Below are 24,597 nucleotides of genomic sequence, written 5' to 3'. Positions count from 1 at the left end.
CTCAGAACCTAGCACCACACGGGAGCTGAAGGAGGAGCTACAGGTACCCAGTTCTAGAGAATCCCTGCTTTATATCCCCAGCCTGGAAGGAGTGGCCAATGAGAAATCAGGGGTAAGCAATACTTCCCCTTGCCTAGGGAAGCCCTGGTCCTGGCTCCTCCCAGCATCTTTTGCTCTGTTCACCTCCATGGACTGCCAAGATAACCATCATGGCTTTTTTCTGTCTTGTTTTAACTAGCTTTAAAATGGAAACATCATGACTACCTTACTCAGTCAAATGATTTGTGAGACTCAGGTGAGTTAATGACTGACTCTTGATTCACATTATGCCTTGACCTTCCATACTTCAGGGGATTAGGTCCGTGAAATATGGTAGAAGTCAACATATTTGAAGTTCCTGACAAAATAAATTCAGAGAAATGGATATGTGCCTTGATTGCTGCTAAATAAAGACATGAACAATAAATACCAGTGCAGAGCTATCTACCAAACTGCAGTCCAGACTTGATGTTGTTAGCTGCTGTCCAGTCAGACCTTCACTCATAGCAACCCCATGTGTCACAAAGTAGAACTGCTTCATAGAGTTTTTTTGGCTGTAACCTTTTAGAAGCAGATTACCTGGCCTTTAGTTCCATGGAGACTTTGGGTAGGTACAAAATGCCAGCCTCTCATTTAGCAGCTGATATGAGCTTCTTGTGCTACCTAACAACTTCCAGATTAGATAGATGACTGCTTACTTACTAGTTGATGAATGGAATTCAAACACAGTGATTTCAAGAAAACGTTTTATATCAAGCTCAATTGGCATAACATACTACACAAAACATTGTTCCACCTCCTACTTTGGCGAGTAGCAACTGGGATCTTAAAAGCTTGCAAGCAGCCATCTATATACAATGATGGGTTTCTCTTTGTCCAGAGCAAAGAAGAATGAAGAAGACCAAAGATTCATGGAAACTATTAGTCCAAGTGACTGGTACACCATGCGATTCTCAGCCTATATGAGACCAGGAGAACTAGATGGTGCCTGGCTACCACTGTCAACCACTCAGAGAGGGATCTTCATAGGAAATCTTGGATAGAGAGGGAGAACAATGTGGAACAAAACTCAAAATCATTTGGAAAAAAAAGGGGGGGATCAGATTTGCTGGTCTGATAGAGCCTGAAGGACCCACTGAGACTATGGCACCTGGCTGCCCTTCAGGTCTGGAATTGAACCTACACCTGTGGCTGCTTCCAGCCAAACAAAAGACAGGCATATGAGGTGAACATTTACACTAGATAGATACACTCCATGGAGAGAACAATCATGGGAGAATAGAAGGGCTGTGTATGCATAGTGAGACAGCTCAGGGGGCAGGAGTACGTGGAGGGAAGGACACAGGGAACAGGTAACTATGGGGAGGAGTAGAAGGGGAGCTGTTGCATTGGGGTAAATTGTAGTTAATGTCATGAGACAAAGTGTATATGAACTGCTGTATGGAAGGTGAATTTGCTCTGTAAACTTTCACACAAATCACAATTTAAAAAAAAGAAAGAAAAGAAAAGAAAAAGAAAACATTTTGTAGCTTTGGCATCATACTCTTTTATAATTTCAGATATACTACAGAACATAGGCCCTTCCTTACCCAAACACCAGACTTCAAGAATTCACATACCATATCCTCTCAAGGAAGGTTGGACAATCTACTTTCGTAGTGATACTGCCTTGGTAACCCAAGGAGGGGTCGCTATGAGTTGGGGCCGACTTGACGGCACATAACAACAACAACAACAAATCCTCTCTGTACATGTCTCCCAGCTTAGGAATAGGAAATGCACTGAAGGGATGGAATTATTCCAGAAAGGTATAATTCATCTCTACCACACCACAAAACACCATAGGACATTGATTAAGAGCTTGCTATATGTCAGGCATGGTGCTAAATGCTTGGAAAATACTATTTCAATTGATTCTGACATAGGAGTCTATGTGGTAGTTATCAACATATTCAATTTATTGATTAAAAACATTAAGAAGAATCAATCCAAGGTGGTAAAGAAGATAACTGTCAGATGAAAATCCAAGTCAGACAGACTCCAGTGACTTTGTCATTAGTAGTATCTACATTTTCATGGCACCCAAGAGCCTCCAAATCAATGTCTAAGGGCCAGTAAAGATGTCACCTTAGCTCCATTAAACACAAGGTTCCTGGCATTAACCCTGTCTTTATAAGCAGACATACAGATGTGTTTCAGTGGAAACAATTTTCTCTCATGTACTGAGAATAAATGTTTTTTCTAAATGAGTCTTCTAGGACCTCTATTTAGGCATAATTCTAGAATGCTCTGAATGGAGAGTGGAGGATGAGCTCACACTTAGCAGAGCCTGAAGGAATACATTTCTCTTCACTCCCTGATCCTCTTTCGACAGGGCCAGTGGTGGAAACTCCCTAAGGCCAGGGATTCCTCCTACCTCTGTTCAAACCCCTTCCAGCAGTGGACAACACAGGCATAGCTATTTTAGCCTTGGGGGTTTCTGAGGAGCTCAGCATTGTGCATACTACTTGAATTGGGATTAATACGGACAATATCAGGATCTAAGACAGAAAAGTTTTTGTCCTTTTAATAGACATATTAATTGAGTTCATATAATACACTTGGAAAAAAAAGAAATTGCTTTCTTAATACAAACTACACAAAGTAAAATTTGACAAAATCATTTCAGCACATGGAGATATCACCCCTTCTCATCCAGGGTCAAGAATGCTTATAGGGGATTTGCTTAGGAACCTCAAAAAAATCAAAACACAAATAAATTAAAGTGTGTAGAGTTTATATGAGTCGTTTTTCTGTATGTATACAGGGAGATCTCTCCCTTCAGAAAAGTAGGAAAGCTCATTGTAAGGTAGTTACAGAGAGCTTTAAAGAAGAAAAGAAAGGAAAGAAAAGGCAGAAAATTAACTATTTGGCTCCCTTTAGCATAATTAAGTCATGTTCCTTGTCTTTCCTAAGGCCACCAGAAGGTCATTGAAGGGCTGGACAGCCCCCATTCCTTTATACAATAAAGAATCTAAATTGCACAGGTAACACCGAAGGTGTTGAACAATCTTCTTATGAAACAAGGGCTAAAACTAGATCACTTCAGATAAAATTAAATTCTTTCCACAAGGTAATCTTTAAGTAAAGTCCATGGTTAAGAAATGCCTTATCACAAAGAGGAATTTTTATGCTTTTATGATCTGTGTCTCCTTTGTTCCTGGTGATCTCTTTTAGGTGCATTCCACCATTCACCACATTCATCGGATTGTGAAATCTGTGCACTCGGAGGAACCTACTAATCTGGGTCTCAGTTTCTTTCTTTTAAAATAATATTCCCTCCTCTTGGTCATACCCTGAGGGATAATGAGAGTGATTAAAAACCTCAGTTTCCACTGAGTAGATCTCCATTGAAGAAGTCTGATGTCTAATCTTGTTATTTGTTTATTTCTGTCAGTTGATGACAATGGATATCATTTATGGTCTTAGCACCTGTTCACACGTAGTTGAGATCCTTGAGAGTTTATGTTTTAGGTGGGTGATTACAGTGATAGTGACTAAGAGGGCAAACCCCCAAATTTGGAAGATTCCTCTGATTCAAAGACCTCATAGCTGAGATTTAGGCAGGAGACTAAACTGCACAGAGTTTCAGTTCTCACTTTGGCCAATTAGGCAGCTTCTTGCGCATGAGCTGCAGCTGCTAGCACATTTTGATGAGTTTTAGGCTGAGTTTCATTTATACACGCACAGCTTTGTGACCCAAACGAAGAACACACACCTCCTTGTGACGTCCGCATGTTATCTAAATTTAGTCTATTCTGTAATGTCTTTTTGTGAATTTCTGATAATTCTTTGGGTAAGGAAAGCCTGTCTTACCCAAGTTGTTACACTGAATTTTCTAGTTTTAATACTACTTTGTAATCTTAGAGTTTATCTTTCAAAACATGAAAGTCTAACTCCTGTGACTAAAGGAGTTATACCTATAATGGAGCATTTTATGAGTTTGCTTTTGGTAACAGGGATTTTTCTATTTCCCGTTCAGTATTGTATCTAAACAGGGAATCCTCACTGCTGTTGAGTCGATTAGACTCATAGCGACCCCTCCTTGGGTTTCCGAGGCTGATATCTCTACAAAAGTAGATCACCCGATCTTTCTTCCTAGGAGTGGTTTGCCCTTTTCTTTTCTGCTTTTTTGGTGCCTCTCATATTCCTATTTTTTCCTTTGCATAAATGGTTATATTTGGATACCAGAGAGCAAGCCTAAAGTATATAGCAAGAACCATGCTAATTTACAAGTAGAAAAGAAAACCATTAGCTGCTTGTAGTTAAAAAAGAGAGTAAAATAGTTCAAAGACAATGAATGTGACCAGTATCTGAAAGCCCACAGGAAGAAAGCTATTATTTTCTATTGAAACATAAAGTTTTCTCTATAATTCCTCATTTTGATCAGAGACAACCTCAAGAAAATGTAGTCTTACCTTAAAATAAGTGTCTTAGTTTTCTACAAGGAATTAGGATGGAATAGTGTTTAAGGCATTTGGCTGCTAACCAAACAGTCAGTGGTTTGAACTCACCAGCTGCTCCACACAAGAAAGATGAGGCAATCTGCTTCCTTAAAGATTTACAGCCTTGGAAATGCATTGGGGGCCGCTATAAATCAGAATTGATTTGTAGCAATGATTTTGGTTTTTGGTAAGAGTTACATACTGTTACTATAACAGAAAAACCACGGTGGGTAACTTGTGTGTGTGTGTGTGTGTGTGTGTGTGTGATTTGGGTGAAAGTTTAGAGAGCAAATTCATTTTTCATAGAACAGTACATACACATTTTGTTTCATGACATTGATTGCAATCTCCATAGTGTAGCATATGTCTTCCCCCTTCCTCCCTTTACTTACCTTTTCCATGTGTCTTTCTTTCCCATGCATTCCTGCCCTCTGAGCTACCTCCCTGTGCAAATACTGCCCTTCTGATCCCCCATGGTTGATTGTTCTAAGGAGTACACTTACCTGGTATAAATATTTACCTTATATACCTGGCTATTGTTTGGCTAGAAGCCACAGGAGTGAGTTCAGTTCTAGACATCAAGGATGACTAGGGGCCATAGTCTCCGGGGTTTCACCAGTCTCTATCAGAGCAGTAAGTCTGGTCTTTTTTATGATTTTCAGTTTTGTTCAATATTTTTATCCTACTCTATCTGGGATCTTCTATTTTGATCCCTTTTTGAGTGGTTGACAGTGATACCTAGGTACCATCTAGTTCTGGTCTCATGGTCATGTAGGCTGAGGTTCACATTCCACTAATCCCTTGGATTAATGTTTCCATGTGTCTTTGGTTTTCTTCATTCTTGTTTGCACCAGATGAGGGGAGACCAATTGTTGCATCTTACATGGCCGCTTTAGCTTTTAAGACCCCAAGCCGCTACACACCAAAGTAGGATGTAGACCAATGTTTTTGTATAGTATGTTATGCCAATTGAGCCTGATGTCCCCCATGACCATGGTTCTGAGCCCATGGGCCCATGACTCATTCCCTCAGAGTTTTAGCTGTGGCTAAGAAGTTATCATAGTTTTGCCCCATTAGCTCCATTATGTCTAAGGACATTCTCACAGCACATAAAATATGTATGTAGAAATATCATCTGCCAAACTTATATATGGTCATGGGTATATTCCTGCCTACCCATAGCTGATCATTTAGCCTAGCTACCTATGTTCCCACCCATAGGTTAATGTTATTAATCTGTGGATTGTTGTTATTACCGATTACGCAGTACTGTGTATGTAAAAGTATTTATCTTTGTTGTCTGTATCTCTTATGTACCTCTCTGTGACTTTCTTTTCCTTAGAGTTATTGTGTGGTCATTCACTTTTGTTATATGGCCTTTCCCTTCACTCAAATCAGTACCACAAGTGGGTAGCTTTAACAAACAAATTTATCTCTCCCAGTTTAGGAGGATAGAAGTCCAAATCCAAGGCTTTGGCTTTAAGGAAGGCTTTCTGGTTTTCTTTGTCTGCTCTGGGGAAAAATCCTTGTCTCATCTTCTTTAGTGTTCTTCTCAGCACTCCTTGGAGATCTCCACATGGTCTCTATCTTTCCCTCATTCCAGCCTGCTTCTTTGCACCTAATGTGCTCCTTTTATACTTCAAAAGTGATTAGGTTTGAGATACACTATACACTAATGTGACATCATTAACTAACAAAGAAAAACCTGTTCTGAATTGGTATTACATCCAGAGGTATACGGATTAAGATTCCAGTACATACTCTGAGAGGACATAATTCAATCTATAACAATATGGTTGATCCTGAGTATTTACATGGGTACAAGAAGATGATAATTTATCATATCAACTTTTATATTTGCTTTTATCAAAGCAATTGCATAAGAAATATCAGATTGAATTTATAAAAGCCTCTCAAGGCTAGGAAGCCAAGCCAAGAACTTGCCACCAGATTTCACCTGTAGTTCCCACAGATTTAGATTGAGTTCCTCTCTGAAGATCTCAAAGTATCTGTAAGGCTTCTCTTCTGATAGATAATATTATTCACGTGACTCATAACATATCAAATAAACCTAATTATTTCAAGTACTTCTCTGTTTACAAATTCGGAGAAAACAAATCTTTTGACATATTTCAAGGGAAAAGTTTTAAGTTGCTGTTGTTATGTGTCGTAGAGTCGGACCTGACTCATAGCAACCCCTCCTTGGGTTTCTGAGGCAGTATCACTATAGAAGTAGATTGCCCAAAGATATTTAGGATTATATTTTGATAGGTTTTAAATTATGGTTAAATAAGATCACAGGTCACTGATAAACAATGCAGTACTTGGATATCTATTTAACTAAGATGACAGTAAAAAGATTTTTCAGAGTAAATATAGGAGATAACATGCTTGTTTTAAAAAAGAAAAATCTTAGCTATTTCATAAGTGAGGAAGTTGGTTTTTCTTGAAAAATGAAGGACAGATAAGGTCAACATAAGATTAGAAATACATTCTCCTAAAAGATAGAATCTTTGCCTTCTAGGCAGAGTACACAGAAGCTAAAAATAAGCTTTCTATAACATCTTATTGAGAGCCATCAATAATGAAAAATAATTTTGTCATTTTAAAAGACAGAAAACCAAAGTCTACCTTTACATACTGTTTGATACTAAAACTAATTTAAAATCCTATCATATTAGATACCTTTGACTACAAGTAATAGTTTCTTTTTCACAAACCTTTTACAGCTTTTCATATTCCTAAGGTTTTGTCTTACATTTTCCTATTTCTCATTCTATTACATTAGTCAAATTACATTAGCATAAAATAAGTCTCTAATATGTTTTTTTAATACATTTTTTATTGTGATTCAGGTGAAAGTTTACAGTGCAACTTTGTTTTCCATAAAGCAGTTCATACACGTTTTGTCTCATGACATTGATTGCAATTCCCCACAATACAACAGCTCTCTTCCCACTTCTTCCCTGTAGTTACCTCTTCCCTGTGCCCCCTGAGCTGTCTCCTTGTGCAAACACTGACCTTCTGTTCTCCCATGATTGATCACTTCAAGTGGTGTATCTACCTGATGTAAATGTTCACCCTATATACCTGTCTCTAATACTTTTAATAGAACCTGTCTCATACACCTTATTGGGAGCTCTGGTAGCATAGTGGCTAAGACACTCGCCTGCTAACCAGACGGCTGGTAGTTCAAACCCACTAGCCACTCCTCAGAAGGAAGGTTGGGCAATCCTACTTCCGTAGTGATACTGCCTCGGAAACCCAAGGAGGGGTCGCTATGAGTCGGGGCCGACTTGACGGCACATAACAACAACAACAACAATACACCTTATCTTGTACACCTTGCCTAATCTAGCCAAAATTGAAGATTTAAAGTAATCAAAAAAGATCTTGGAAACTGTGTTTAAACTGTTATACTGCAAAATATAATTATTGTTGAAATAAACTTTTGTCTGAACAAATTCACTTTCATCAATATCTGGGAATATTAAGACTATGCAATTGATGTAAGTGCTTATTTATCTCTAAACCAATGAGAAAGAGCACTCCTTGAAAGGATATTATAGTCTATTCTGATAATACCATTTGAAAGTTGAAAAATGACATATGCATACATACCATACTTACATACAGATATGTGAGCAAAAGGCTCTTCCAAACCAAAAAATATTAAACTCACTACCAATGAGTGGATTCCTACTCATAGCAACCCCCACTGGGTTTCCAAGGCTATAAATCTTTATGGAAGCAGACAGCCTCATCTTTCTTCTGCAAAGCAGCTGATGAGTTTGGATCACTGACTTTTTGGTTAGCAGGCAAATGCCTTAACCACTACACCAACAGAGCTCCTACTCTCCTTCTACTCCTCTTCCAATAAGAGTTTATCCTTGTCTTTTCTGTACTTTAAGGAATCTTTTAGAGATGCAATTTTGGAATCACATGTCTTTTATTTATTTATTTATCCAGTTTCCAAAGGCGTTATTGGTAAATGTACATTAGAAAATAATTGTTAATACCATTGTTTCCATGTCTGTGAAATGAAGAACTTTCTTTGGGCCACATCAAGCAGTGCCCAAGGGGAGGAGATTGATGTTTTGTCCACCTCTTGTTCATAGATCCTGTCATAGGCACAAGACTTGCAGTCAATCCATTCATCTTGCTTAAACCTAAATTGATTTATTTCCCAGCACTGTTTACTGAATCCCTGCCATAAATGATGTTCCTGCCAACTTGAATACAGTAGTCTCCATGAATGGTGTCTGGCTTAGAATCTATTGGATTGGCCTCACCAAGCATCACTCAACCTGTCTTCACCACAACCAGCCCCTCCCAGACTCTGGCACAGTTGGTCTTGAGTTCATGTATTTCACCAGCCCCAGAGAGAATGGTCTTTCAAGTCAATGCATTACCGCTTTGGATGTTCCTCAGAGGCCTGATTCATGACCACAAGGCAGAATCCCTTCTACTCAAAGCCCTTGCTTAGTGATGTCACCTACTAGGCCATGCTGCACATCATCTTGCATAATGGCCAGAGAGTGGACAGCTGGTGTGCTGCTAGCGGTACCAGAACAAAGACCTGGAGTGACCACCAAACCCAGGAGCAGTCCTCAGAGGAGAGTTCCTTCTGGCTCTTTGAAGACACATTATTATCAATCAAGATAAGCACCCCATTCTCTATGAGCAGTGCAGGATCCCCTTTTGTCATCTTATGGACCTTTAAATGAACCAGTTCATCAATGTCAAAAGGTCTCCAAAGCTGTCACTGAAGACCAAATTATCCTGGGTGAAGTTATACCATTTAGAAAGACAATAATCAGAATTAAGAATGAGAGAACATATAAAAAGAAACTTAGCAGTCTTCCTCATATCTTTCCCCTCCAGCCTTTTTAGATCTTTTAGATCTTTCTTCTGTGAGCTGTCACCATGAATAAGAAGCTTGCATTGTTATTTTTGATACATCCATTTTAAACATTATCCATTGACTTACCTTCTGTAGGATAGAGGTGGATTCACCTCTCTTACACATTCCCTTTCTGCTCCTTCCATTCTCTCATCATAGGTATTACACAATACAGGGTAAACCAATATTCACTCATTCATGCAGATATTAATTGAAGTCTAATATATTCCAAGGAGCTCTGATAGCATAGTGTTTAAAGCACTTGACTGCTCACCAGAAGGCTGGCGGTTCAAACCCACCAGCCACTCCTCGGAAGGAAGGTTGGACAATCCTACTTCCATAGTGATACTGCCTCGGAAACCCAAGGAGGGGTCGCTATGAGTCAGGGCCGACTTGACGGCAAACAAATATATTCCAGGCCCTGGGGACTGTTAAAGAGAAAAAGCAAGGACCAGAGAAACCAACAGATTGCTCTGAATACATAAGAAAATTCACAAATGTCACTGACCAAAGAAAACATATACAAGAATAAGAGACACGGTGGAGAGAAAGTGACTATAAAATTGTAAATTCCTTTTTTGTGACATGACATCTGTTAACCACTCACTTAAAGTTTATTTTGTGCAAAGAATGTAACTTTAGCCAATATAATTTGGTCTTTTTTCTTTTTCCTGAGAAATACTCCTTGGAATTCTTGAGTAGTTGAAGTACTTTTATGATTTGAACCTCCAAACAACACCTGAGGAATTGTGCAAATGAATAGAAGGTGACCAGACCACAAGCACCAACTAGTGGCCAATATCCACTAACCTTAGGAAGGAAAGGGAACCTGTTGCCCTTGAGCTGATGTCAACTCATAACAACCCTATGGGCAGAGTATAACTGTCCTATAGGGTTTCCAAGGCTGTAAACTTTGTGGAAGGAGCTCTGGTGATGCTGTGGTTGAAGCATTCGGCTGGTAACCAAAAGGTCAGTGGTTTAAACCCACCAGCCACTCCACAGGAGAAAGATGAGATAGTAGACATCTATAAAGATTTACGGTCTTGGAAACCCTATGGAACACTTATATTCTGTCTTGAAGGGCCGCTGAGTTGGATTCAACTTGAAGGCAGTGCATTTGGTTTGGAAATCTTCGTTTCCAAAAATAAAGGAAGGAGACTGCTACATCTTTCTATCATGGAGCTGCTGTTGGGTTCCAACTGTCAACCTTAGCGGCTGAGCATTTAGCCGCTGTGTGCCAGAAGGGCCCCTGGAAGGGCAGGGAGTGTGATTCAAATCAATCATTGTTGATAGTAGCCCTTTAGATTACTTTCTATTCTATATTTCCTCACTCTTCTCCTTAAAAACCTCACAATAACGGGCCTAAATTGAGTCTCCTTGTATTTCTAAACAGAGACGTCTCCCTGTATGCACACAGATTAACTGCTCAAATAAACCCTAAATGCTTAAATTTCATTGTGCTTTGATGATTTTGACAGAACAAAGCAAAGAACACATAGATAAAACTTGACCATGCAGGTGACAAACAAAGAAACAAACTGAAATGTAGCAAGCAAATCCTCAGGCGGGGATGGAAGCAGGAAGCAGAGGGAGTCCAGCAGTAGACACTTCAGCTTCCATGAGGGAGACCCAGGAGGGAGTCTGTGTTTGAAATCCAGCTAATACACTCATGTTGAATATGGATATGATGTTTACACTTGGGCAGTGACCTTGTAACTGTGAACAACAAGAATAAGGAAAGGACAAAACAATGTCTGTCATTTGCATGTGACATTTGTCTTGGAAAATTTTATCTGAAGCCTAAATAAAGAAATGCTCAGGTTTGTCATGCCTAAACTCGTTCAGTCTATTGCAAGGTAGTCACAGCAAGGCACCCAAGTAAAGCTTCAAGACATGCATTTAGCCCTGGAGAATCAGAATTAAGTATTACAGTGTTAGTTTAATGATCAAAGTCCACATGTTTAGGCCTTTCATGATTAGTCTCTGAGGGAGACCACCTCGCCAATGCAGAGGAAGTCTCTGCCCGTTATAAGGTCAGTTGTGGCAGCAGGTATCTCAGCAGGCTCTCAGTCTTCAGCGAGAACTTTTGCCCTGTCTTCCCCTTCAGCAAGTGAACAGAAATCTTTTGATTATATACTATTCCTTCATAAGATAAAGGTTAGGTGCTGTCATGCTTAACCAAGATTGGGATGCTTTGTTGCCAGGTAAGGTGTTGTTGTATAGTATTTCTGTTTTGTTTGCTACATGTGTTTCAAGGCCAAATTTCTAAGCTGAAAATTATAGGAATTGTTCAGTGACTTATTTATGTTTCAAGGCCAATTTACAGAGATTTGATTAACCTCACTCTTTGTTATCCCAGAGTGTAGGTGCACAGTCCACCTTAAGAAAATTATTTATAACATACTTCACATATTTCTATTAACTATCTGTGAGATTGGAACAAAATTTTAATGATTTACAGTAAATAATTAAAGAGAATTATAAAAGTACACACTTTTATATTTTCAGGCTCAGAAAGTCTCTATTTCTAAATCCACATTGTGATTTATACAGAGCTGTTAAAAAAAAAGCATCACAACAATTTAAAAAAGCATTATAGAAGCATGCATAATAGTGACTTATATTTATGTGTAAAAGAACATAATAGAATCATATGTGATCTGAGAACATATGGAAAGCATTCGTAACAATAATTAAGTCTCTGACCTGGTATCAACAACCACCTACTACTAAACTTCTTATTATATGAGAAAACAAACCATTATTCTTTAAGCCACTGTAGTTTGGTATTTCATGATTTGTAGAATATAACACTTCTGATACAGGAAATACTTGTTTTATTGAGATGTTGGCTTTTGAGAAATTTTTGTTCATTTGTTTGTTTTTGTTTTGGTGTGTGCATAGTGTGTACGTACATGTGCACAATAAAGGCTTTGATCTAGTGTTACCTGGGAGACTTCTCAGCCTTCTTAGCCTCTTGTCTACAGAATACTCTAGTTCAGCTATTATTTGTTGCTGATCCTTTCTATACATACACTTTCCCTCTGTGTAAATTCTTTGGATCTTCTTTTTATCCCCGATAGGTGGAAATTGTATCACTAAGAATATCACATATAAAGATTTTTTCGTTTATTGTCTCTATTACCTCTAGGATACTTCTTCCTGTTTGTTTTGGTGTCTGTCTTTCGTGTTGGAGGCTTTCCTAAAATATCTGGTGACCTTGACCCTGTTTTCACATCTCAGATAAAGACTCCAATAAGCCATTATAAACCCTGTGTGCATAAACCTGGGGGAGAGCGGCTCATTAGTGAGTTTGGTTTTTTTGGTTTTCAAGGATAAGAAGCCAAGCCAAGAACTTGCCACTGGATTTCACATGCAGTACCCACAGATTTAGGTGAGTTCCTATCCTGAAGTGCCAAAATATCCTTAAGATATCTCTTCTGATTTCAAAACACTTTCTCCTGTGACTCATAACATATCTAATAAATCTAATTATTTATGGTACTTCTGTATTTACACATTGGGAAAAATCTTTGAGACATTTCAAAGTGTGTCATGGGAAATCCCAAAAGAAAAAATTTAAGTATATAGATATCATTTAGAATTAGATTTTAGGAGGTTTTAAATTTTGGTTAAATAGGATCACAGATCACTGAGAAACAATACGGTATTTTGATGTCTACTTAATCAAAGTGACAATATAAAGAATTTAAAAGTAATTGTAGGAAGTAACGTGTGTTAAAAAAAAAACTTAGCTATTTCATAAGTATGGTGACTTGTTTTTTCTTGAACAATGGAGATCAACATAAGATCAGCAACGCATTCTCATAAAACACAGAATCTTTGCCTTTCAGGCAGATTATGCAGAAGATAAAACATATTTTTACAGCCTTTTATTAAAATCAACCTTATTACTAAAGATTTTTTTAAAATTTTGACAGAAAATAAAATTCTACCTTTGCATGCTATTACTACTTAACAATCTTATTATATGTTGGATTTGACTACAAGCACTAACATTCCTTTTCCACAAAACTTCTACAACTTTTCATATCCATAAAATTTATTTATCTACACTTTACATTTTTATTTATTTATCCTACACTTTACTATTTTTCATTCTATAATAACTAGTCTATTCTTTTTGTTGTTGTTGTTGTTGTGTGCCGTCGAGTCAGCCCTGATTATTCTCTGTTTCTTTTCATAGAACCCATCTTGTATACCTTGCCTAACCTAGCCTACATTCCAGGTTTTAATTTACCAAAAATATTTTGGAAACAGTGTAAAAGTTGTTACACTACAAAACAGAATTGTTGAAATAAATTTTTGTTTGAACAAATTCACTTTCATTAATTTCTGGGAATGTTAGGACTATTCACATGATATAAGTGCTTCTCTATCTCTAAGTCAATGAAAAAAAAAGTTCCTTGAAAGAATAATGTAGTCTATTCTGATAATACCAACTGGAGGTCAAAAATATGACATGTACACACATAATATGTATACAAACAGATATGGAAGTGAAAGACTAACAATTATTCCTCTTCCAGTTAGAGTTTTATCCCTGTTTTCTGTATGCTTAAGAGAATTTTCTAGAGAGACAGTTTTGGAATCATTCTGCCTTTTATTTACTTCTAGGTTCCAAAGACTTTATTGGTAAATGTGCTTTAGTAAAGAATCCATAATGCTATTCTTTCCAAGTTTGTAGAATGAATAGCTTTGAATAGGGCCACATCAAGCAGTGCCAAAGGGGGGGAGATTGCTGCTTTATCCACCTCTTATTCATAGATCCAGTCGTAGGCACAAGACTTGTAGTCAATCCATTCATCCCTCTTGAATCACAGATTTATTTCATTCTCAAAAATTTTTTTTAATGGTATATCTCTGCCATTAATGATGTTCCTGCCAACTTGAATACAGAGTCTCCATGAATGGTACCTGGTTTAGAATCCATTGGACTAGTCTCCCCAAGCATTACTCCATCTGTCTTCACCACATTTAGCATCTCCACCCCCAGACTATGACCACAGTTGTTCTCAAGTTCACATACTTCACCAGCCTCTGGAAGAATGGGCAGTCTTCCAGTCAATGTAGTACTGCTTTAGGTGTTCCTCAGAGGCCTAAGTGAACTTCATGCCACAAGGAAGAATCCTTTCTAGTAAAAGACATTGTTTGATGATGTCACCCACCAGGCCATGCTGCACACCATCTGGCTTGATGGCAATGAAAATGCACTCAATTTGGGCTATGGTCTGGGAAGCTATCAGGGGAGCAGGCAGCAGGTAGAATTTTACCGGTACTGCTGGAGATCTGGGGTAACCACCAGACCCAGGAGCAGTCCTTGGAGGAGGGCTTATTCTGTTTCTTGGAAGAATTATTATTATTAATCAAAATAATTATCTTTGAGTAGTGCAAGATTAGGAGCTCTGGTGGCGTAGTACCTAAGGCATTTGACTGCTAACCAGAAGGCTGGTGGTTCAAACCCACCAGCCACTCCTTGGAAGGAAGATTGGGCAATCTACTTCCATAGTGATACCGTCTCGGAAACCCAAGGAGGGATTGCTATAAGTCGGCTCCTACTTGATGTCAGTGAGAGTTTTGAGTGCAAGATTTATACTGAACCACTTAAATGAGCCAGTTTCCAATGTCAGAATGTCTCTAAAATACCAATGAAGACCTAAATTATCCTTGGTGAAATCATACTATTTAGAAAGATTGACATCAGACAGAATTAGGAATGAGAGGACATAAAAAAAGAAACTTGGCAGTCCTCATATCTTTCCCCTGCAGCCATTCTCAAATATTTTAGGTCTTTCTTCTGGGATTTACCTCCATGAAGTAAGAAGCTTACATTGCTATTTCTGAAACATCTATTTTAGATATTATCTACTGACTTAGCAGTAGAGTAGAGGTAGATTCACTTCTCTTACACATTCCCCTTTCACTCCTTCCATTTTTTCATCACAGTTATTACACAATACAGGGTAGACCAACATTCACTATCTATCCAATTATTGATTGAAAACCTAATATATTCCAGGCCTTGGGAACTATTAAAGGGGAAAAATGAGGACCAAAGAAATTTATAGATTTCTCTGAATACATATGAAGAGTCACAAAGGTCACTGACCAAAGAAAACATAAACAGGAATAAGAGACACAGTGACTATAAAATTATGCAAATCCCTTTTTTTGTGACATGACATCTGTTAACTACAAACTTGCTTGAAGTTTATCTTATGTAAAGAATGTAACTTTTCCCAAAGTATTTTGGCCTTTATTCTTTTTCCTGAGAAATAATCCTTGGAATTTCTTGAGTAGCTGTGGCATCTTTATGATACGAAACCTCCAAACAACACCTGAAAATAGACGGTGGCCAAACAACAAGGACCGCTTGGTGGCCAATATCCACTAACCTCAGGAAGACCAGAGAACCTGTTGCCATTGAGCTGATGCCAACTCATAGCAATCCTATAGGACAGAGTATAACAGTCCCACAAGGTTTCCAAGGCTCTAATCTTTACAGAAACAGACTGCTAAATCTCTCTCCTGCAGAGCATCTGGTGGGTTCTAAACTCCAGCCTTTCTACCGGCAGCTTAATGCTTAACCACTCTCTCACCAGGGATCCCCAGAAGAGCAGGGAGCACACAGTACAAACCAGCCGTGCTAATAAAATGACCCCTTTTAGGTTATTTGTTTTTCCTCTCTTTTCTCCTTAAAAAACTCACAGTAACTAGCCTACATTGAGTCTCCCTGTGTTTCTAAAAGGAGATCTGGTGATGTAATGGTTAAAGCGTTCGGTTGCTAACCAAATGGTTGGCAGCCATGGGCAGCTTGAACCCACCAGCCTCTAAGGAAGAAAGAAGAGGCACTCTGCTTCTATAAAGATTTGCAGCCTTGGAAACCCCATGGGGCAGTTCTTCTCTGCCCTATAGAGTCGCTAGGAGTCAGGACTGATTCAACAGCAGTGGGTTTGGTTTTTGGGTTTGTGTTTCTGAATAGAGAGGTCTCCATGTACGTACATAGATTAACTAAAACCCTAATGCTTTAACTTCTTAGTGCTTTAATTATTTTGACATAATAAAGGACACATATACAACCTGATGATACAGATGAGAAACAAATGAAAAAATTGAAATATAGCATAATGCCAGGCATGACAGTGAGGAAGGCTGAAATGAAAGGCTAAAGGGGCCACTCCTGAAAACTGCAAAACCTTCACAGGCTAACAGGCATGATGAAAGGAGACTTTAATCTTAGTGGCTGACTCGCTGCTTTCCCTTCCCTTATCATTTCCTTTCAAGTAAATAGTATAGCCAGACTTTTTCCACAGGCACTGAGTTTTTAGATTTACTATTCCAAATTATGTATTCTTTGAAGCATACCTCTTTCTTTCAGCTGAGAACCATAGCTTATACCAAAATGACCCTAAGAAAGGAGACAATGAGCCTTGGAACAACCAAGATAAAGAAGAAAACTGAGATATCCCTAGCAGACTGAAAGGCCTGAGGATGACCATGTCCATACTCTTCCCCTTTGTAGAGTTAATCTTCCTAGGCAGGTGTAGGGAACCTGAAGGACACTTCTGACCAACAATGGTTTTTATCGCTGACCAGAAGAACAAAGAGGTCACCAAGCAACAGCAACTTGCTTCAATAACAAGAAAAACACTATCAGGATTCATCAAATCCTCCTACCTCCTCAGCCCAATTCCCTCTAAAAACCCTAAGCATTCCCCAGCTGGGGGAGACAGACACTTTGGAGAAACAATTCTCACTGTTTCCTTGGGTATCCATACACAATAAATCTTTTGCTTTCTCTCTTCAACCTGTTGTGATCATTGGCTCTTCATGATAGGAAGTTAGGACCTTGTCTTCCTACAACAATAGAAGCAGGAGGCAGAGTAGGAGTAGAATTCTCAGTTTCCATGTGGGAGCCTCAAGAGGGAGATCTTGCATTTGATTCTCAGTGTGCTTCATAAACAGCTTCCACCCTGAATATGGATGTGATGCTTGGATTTGGATAGATAGGTTATGACTGCGAACAACAAGAGTAAAGGAAAGAGCAAAATAATTTCAGACACTTGAGTTTGATACTTGTCCTAGAGGATTTTATCTGATCAAAGAGTTTTTGTTGTTGCTGTGTGCCATTGAGTCGGCCCCGACTCATAGCGACCCCTCCTTGGGTTTCCGAGGCAGTATCACTACGGAAGTAGGATTGCCCAACCTTCCTTCCGAGGAGTGGCTGGTGGGTTTGAACCGCCAGCCTTCTGAAGGTAACTTATATAGAGGTGTTAAAAAACAGGGTCATAACAGTGTAAAAAGTATTATAGTAGTATACATAATAGTGACATACATATATAAGAACATTATAGAATCAGATATGATTAGAAATTATACAGAAAGCATACATAATAATATTCAAGTGTCTGACCAGGTATCAACAACTACCTATTGCCAGATTTCTTATGTGAAAAAACAAACCCCTATTTCTTTAAGCCAATGTAGTTTGGTATTTCATGATTTGTATAAGATAACTTTTCTGATATGGGAAATACTTGTTTTATTGAGACATTGGTTTTCTGAAAAGATGTTTATTCTTTTCTCAAATTAAACTGAGTAAAAACATTATAGGTTGAAAATAATTTTCACTCAGGTTTTTTTGTTTATTATCATTCTCTAGTTTCCTCTACTCTCCATGTTGTTCTTGAGAATTTCAATGCCATTTTTCTTTGCTGATCCTTTCTATAGATACTCTTTTTCTTTTTGTTAATTCTTTGGATTTTCTTTTTATCCCCAGTTGTTGGAAATTGTATCACTAAGAATATCATATATAAAGTTTTTCATCTGTTCCGTATATGTCTGTATTACTTCTAGGATACTTCTTCCTGTTTGTTATGGCTTCTGACTATTATGTTGGAGGTTTTCCTAAAATGTCTGGTGACCCTGCCTCTTAGTTCACATATCAGATAAAGACTCTAATAAGATATTGTAAACCCTGTGTGCATGAGCAAGCGGGAAAAGGAAGTCATTAGTAAGTGAAGCTTCAGTTTACGTCATGGGAACAAAGTGGACAACACCTGTACAACACCTTTACCCAAACATCAAAATCTGTAGGTTTTTTCCAGAAACATTCAACTTTTCCAGAGAAGGATCTTCTGATCTCTTGCCTACTTAGGGAGGGATTGACAGAGTCTGACTATCAGCATTCTGAAACTGAAAAAGAGATTGAAACTGGAGGTCTCATCATTCAGCATTTGAACTTTTACTTAATCCTCCAGGTTTCAATCTAACGCCTGCCTCATCTCTACTACCTAACCCTGTATCCACAGTTCCCTGCCCCAAGCCACTCTGGTTTAATTTTGCCAAACAATGTACCTCTCTTCTCCTAAGAGAAGGATCTCTAGAGTTGTAGTAGTTAAGGCATTTGGCTGCTCACCAAAAAGCTGATGATTCAAACTCACTAGCTGCTCCGTGGAAGAAAGATGAGGCAGTCTGCTTCCATTAAGATTTACAACCTTGGAAACCCAATGGGGATTGCTGAATTGGAATTAACTCAATGGCAGTGAGTTTGGTTTGGTTTGGTTCTTCTAAGGAATAAGGGTGGGCTTGGTACCTAGATGTATGAAATGAAGGTAGCTGGTATTTGGATATATGGGTGTGAACTCAGAAGAAAAGGGGAACTTAAAGGTCTTACTTTTTCTTATATAGACTTCAAAGCAGTCTAATTGTTTGGAGCAATTCACATCACCCCCACCTATATGGAATGGATCTTGCATTTCACTCATATATTATCTTCAGTTCCTGGACTTGAACCAGTGGCCTGCCGTGTTGCCTACCAATCTTGGGATTGTTACCTTCACAGCCTGTGAGCCAACAGTCTGCCATTTTAGCAGCCAGTCTTGGATTTGTCAGTCTTGATAGCCAGCAGGAAAATGAAACAGGACCCATATTTCAGACCATATACAAAAACAAACTCAAATTGGATCAAAGACCTGAATGTAAAACTTAAAACCACAAAGACCACAAAGGAAACATAAGGGGAAATTTAGGGGCCTTAATTCAGGTATAAATGCACCGTCAAATATAACTGAAAATGCACAAGCACTGAAAGTCAAATTAGATGACAACAATACAATGCACTGCCGTCAAGTCAGATCCAACGCATAGTGACCCCTCCTTGGGTTTCCGAGGCAGTATCACTACAGAAGTAGATTGCCCAACTTTCCTTCTGAGGAGTGATTAGTGGGTTTGAACCTCCAGCCTTCTGGTTAGCAGTCAAATGCGTGATTAGGACCTCCTAAAAATTAGACACTTACGTACATTTAAAGATTTCACCAAAAGAACCCACAAACTAGGCAAAAATTTTTGTAACCACATATCAGACAAGGGGCTAATCTTTAAAATGTATAGAAAACCTCAACAACCTAACAGCAAAAAGACCAATAATCCTATTAAAAAATGGGCACAGGTTATGGACAGACTCTTCTACAAGGAAAGCATGTAGGCAGCTAACCAACACATGAAGAAATACTTGTGGATTATTAGCCATTAAAGAGATGCAAATCAGAACAACAATAAGATATCATCCCACCCCAACATAATAGCAAAGTTCAAAGAAACAAAAAACAACAAATGTTGGCCAGGGTGTGAAGAGACTAGAACCCTCATACACTGCTCTTGGGACTGTAAAATGATGCAACCACTGTGGAAAACAGTATTGCACTTCCTTAAAAAGCTGGAAGTAGAAATACCATATGATCCAGCAATCCCATGACAAGGTATAGGATTGCTAGAGAAATAAGAGCTGTGACACAGATATATGCACACTTATGTTCATCACAGCACTATTTACGGTAGCAAAAAGATGGAAACAAGCTAAATGCCCATCAATTGAGGAATGGATCAACAAATTATGGTACATACACACAATGGAATACTAAGCAATAATAAAGAACAATATGAATCTGCAAAGCATCTCATAACATGACTCACTGCCATCGAGTTGAACCTGACTCATAGCGACCCCTCCTTGGGTTTCCAAGGCAGTGTCACTATGGAAGTAGATTGCCCAACCTTCCTTCTGAGGAGTGGCTGGTGGAGAATGGGACATAAATACTCCTTACCAACTTCCACCCTGTTTTTAGGCCCAACCCATATCCTAACTTTGCAGTCCATGGTGTCTTCAATTCATAAGGCTCTCTGCAGTCAGCTTCTGGTACTCCCTCCGCAGACCCTTACATTTCCCCATCCCCTGCTCTGTCAGTCATATTTCACTTCTTCTTTGGTTGTCCGTGTGTTGTATGTTGTACTGTGGTTTTACAGGTACATTGTTTCCTCCAAGGTAAAGCATATATTCTTGTCTCTCATTGTGTTTGAGTTTCTGAGGGAAGGAGGACAGAAATACCTTTCCTCTGTCATCTTAAAACCTGAAAGACTCCCTGAAAATGTTGAAGATATTAATCAATTGATTCCAGAATCCAGGGCTGCCATTGAAGACAATGACATTTTTACTATCATTTCTTTTTATTATTATTTTTTATTTTAAGAGCTTGTTTTACATTCAATGTTACATGTACATTTAGTTTCACTCCCCATTTACCATGTCCAACCCTAACCCAGTCTCCTCCCCTCTCTACCCTGTAACCTTCCCCTTGTGCCCCTCATATTTATGCACTCCTGTTTGTCCTGCATTTCCTCAATTTGAATGTTGGTCCTCTGGTGCCCTGTGGTCTATTGCTCTAAGGGATGTGTTACCATAGAGTATGTGGGTGTGTCATCCTGGGCTTAGTAGTCTGCATGACATCTTGTTAACCATTGGGCTGAGAGTCAGCCCCTGGGGGTGCGTTTTATTGTAGGTGCAGAATATATTCCAGGGCCATAGCACTGGGGGTCTCACCAGACTCCATCCGACCAGTAATTCTGATCATGATTGAGTTTTTGGATTTCGTTCCACATTGTGGTACTTCAGTCTGTGTTTCAACTTGGCTGGGCCTGGTTGAATGACTGGGAAGCTGGATGTAGTATTCCCCATGATGAGACTGGTAATCAACTCCATGGTGGAATCTACTGTGAGTAGCTGAGTAGCCGCCTTAGGGAATAAGGTCTGCTTCCTGTATATAAGCAGAAGCCTTGGGGAATGGTCTCTAGTTTATGGCACATTTGGACCCTGCATGTAGCCATGTCATTGTTCAGCAGCTTGCCATGCTCTGCTGACCTTGAAACTTACAATGGACTTGAATTAATGGCCTGCCATGTGGTTTGGTAATATGGAGACTGTGCCATTTAATTTGTTGACCTTAGGCTTCTTAGCCTCAACAGCCAGCAGCTGCCTGAGTGAAGAGATGCCTCTAGCATCAGTGGGCTGGGAGCAAGAGGCAGAGCTGAAGCCCAAGATTGAGGGGCTTTCACCCAGCCCCTAGAGGCTGGCACTTTGAACTTGTTAAAGCTTCCAAACTGTAAGAGAATACACTCCTGTTTGTTAAGGCCATCCCGTTTGTGCTATATTCCTGTCAGAGCAGCACTAGGTAACAAGAACACACGTTTTTCCTCCCACTCTATCCAGGATCTCCAGATTTGATCCTTTCCTGAGTAATTGGCATTGGTAGCCAGGCACCATCTAGTTCTGGTGTCAAGGGCCATCATGTCCTAGGACTGATTGCTTCCAAATGCCCTTGGCTTTTTAAAACAAACAAACAAACAAAAACTCTTCTTTGTGAAGCTTCTCTTTAGATAATAGGGGCCCAATAGGCCAACAACTCTTTCCTTGGTTTACCCAGACATCAAAATCTGTAGGTCTTTTTCTAGAGCCATTCAAATTTTCCAGGGAAGGAGCTTGTGATCTCTTGCCTAGTTAGGGAGAGGTTGGCAAAGCCTGACTACCAGCATTCTGGAAGCTGAAAGAAGAGAACTGGAGTTCTCAGCATTTACTTTACTTAATACTCCAGTTTTTAGTCTGACACATACTTCATCTCTACTCCCTAACCCTGTACCTACTGCTTACTGCCCCAGTCTTTTCTGGTTTAATTTCCTCAAAGAATATACCTCCCTTCACCTAGAGGAGTAGGGTTAAGGCTATTATTTAGGTGTATGTTTGGATATATGGGTCTGCAATCAGGAGACAGTGGTTCAAATAGCTGAATACACTTGTCAAACAACTAGTTCTAAATGAGTTTTAGAATACACACTTTAGTAGAATATATGTTCCTTTCAAGGTCACATAGGACATTCATGATAGACTATCTTGGTGGTCCATACAATAAGCTTCAACAAATTTAAGATAAATCATACAATGTTTTCTGACTACAATGAAATTATACTAGCAATCAATGACAGAAATATAACTGGGAAACTCCAATTACTGATAAATTAACCAACACACTTCTAACTGAAAGGGTAAGTCAAAGGGAAAAACAGAAAAAAAAATTTAAGTAAGCAAAAATAAACACATAATATATCAAAATTTGTGGGATGCTGATAAAACAGTGTTTTAAGGAAATTTATAGCATTAATCCCAATCAAATACTTATCATATATTTTTTCATGCATTTTTTTAAGCTATCAAGAAGACGATTTGAATATTTTTATGAAAATTGGCATGATATCATTGTTAGGGATGTCTACTTTTGCTTATTTTGCTGATTTTGTACTTTTTCTACATTAAACATGCATTTTCTCAAGTAAATAAAACAAATATTCCAAATGACACCAACTTCAAAATCCAAGGCATTTATTAGGAAGATAGTTAAAGTGTGCAAAGGGGCAAAAGATTGAGGAACTTTGTATGAGACATAGAGTGTGTGCACGAGTCGAAGTAGTGAAGGAGGCCTTTTCTAGTCATAAGTTCTATGAACAAGAGGAAAGCAAGTTCCGGAACCAGAGCAAACCTGGCCAGCCTGGCAGAAAAGCAGCACTAAACTGAAGGTGAGTTGAGAGCAGGAATCTTGTCTGTCTTATTCACTACTGTATATTAAGTCTCTTCACAGTCCTTACCAATCAGAAAAAGGAACCCTTGTGGTGCCATTGTTAAGCTTATATCAGTGGCATATAAGAGCAGCAGCAATAGTCAGGAAATATTTGTTGAAGAAAAGAAGGAATGAAGAGAGGAAGAAAGGGAAGAGGGAGAAGGAAAGAATTAAGGAAAGGAAGGAAACTAGAATCTAAGATATGGCAGAGTACCATGGCTGGTGGAAAAGAGAAAGCATCTATGTTATGGGTTGAGCTGTTGAAACTTGAACACTTACAGCTGATCGGAGCTGGTTTCAGGGCTTAGACAATGAAGGGGAAAGAAAACCCTTTGAAGCTTACATATGAGAACAGAGAAAGGTTGAACTACAGGGCTCAGGATGGAGGGGCAGCCCTTGAAAAACTGTTACAGAAATCCTTGTCATTGCAGCATGAAAATTTCACACCCATACGTAAGGTTTTGGTCGTGGGGAAGCACACAGTCCCACAGCCTTGGTAGCCATACATGTGAGCTTGTTACATGGGAAAAAAGAAACACAAGAAAATGGGATCCCTGGTTTCTGCCTTCAAGTACACCTTTGGGAAGGCAAGTTTACCACCTAATCAAAAACTAAACCCATTTGCCGTCTAGTAGATTGTGACTCATAGCAACCATATGGCAGACAATAAAACTGCCCCATAGGGTTTCTAAGGTTGTAATCTTTACAGAAGCAGACTGCCACATCTTTATTCCACATAGTATCTGGTGGGTTCAAACTGATGACCTTGCAGTTAGCAGCCAAGCGCTTAAGCACTGCACCATTAAAAATTTTTTTTTTTTTTTTATGAAAAAACCTGTTGCCATCACTCATGACTCTTTTTGCTACCTGAGAGGTAAGCAGTAAGTATAGGTTGGAAGAATTAGCAATTCACTGAGTGAGGAGAAAAAGAACTTTGCCCTTGGAAACAAGCTGCTTGGAACAAAGCCATACTCTCCTAGCCCTAAATCCTCCCCATCTGAGCCTCCAGTTCCGAGAAATACCATGAGCATAAGCCCACTGCCGCACTTCATGTGCTGTGAAATGAGTCCCTTGATCTGAAGCAATGCTGTGTGGGATGCCATGACGGTGGATAAGGCATTCTGTAAGTCCACGGATGGTAGTTTTAGCAGAAGCATTGCGTGCAGGAAAAGTGAATCCATATCCAGAATAAGTATCTATTCCAGTA

The 24,597-nt window shown here is 39.0% G+C and overlaps 1 pseudogene; it reads right to left on the bottom strand.

Moving 5' to 3' along the window:
• Positions 1-14,204: 14,204 nt before the first annotated feature.
• Positions 14,205-24,597, bottom strand: part of LOC103197166 — a 17,402-nt pseudogene continuing 7,009 nt past the window's right edge.

Source organism: Orycteropus afer, unplaced genomic scaffold (assembly GCF_000298275.1).
Source record: "Orycteropus afer afer isolate SDZICR_OR568_19922 unplaced genomic scaffold, OryAfe1.0 scaffold00074, whole genome shotgun sequence".
NCBI lineage: Eukaryota > Metazoa > Chordata > Mammalia > Tubulidentata > Orycteropodidae > Orycteropus > Orycteropus afer.
Note: the sequence above shows the minus strand (reverse complement) of the source record. Positions and strands in the feature narration are given on the sequence as shown.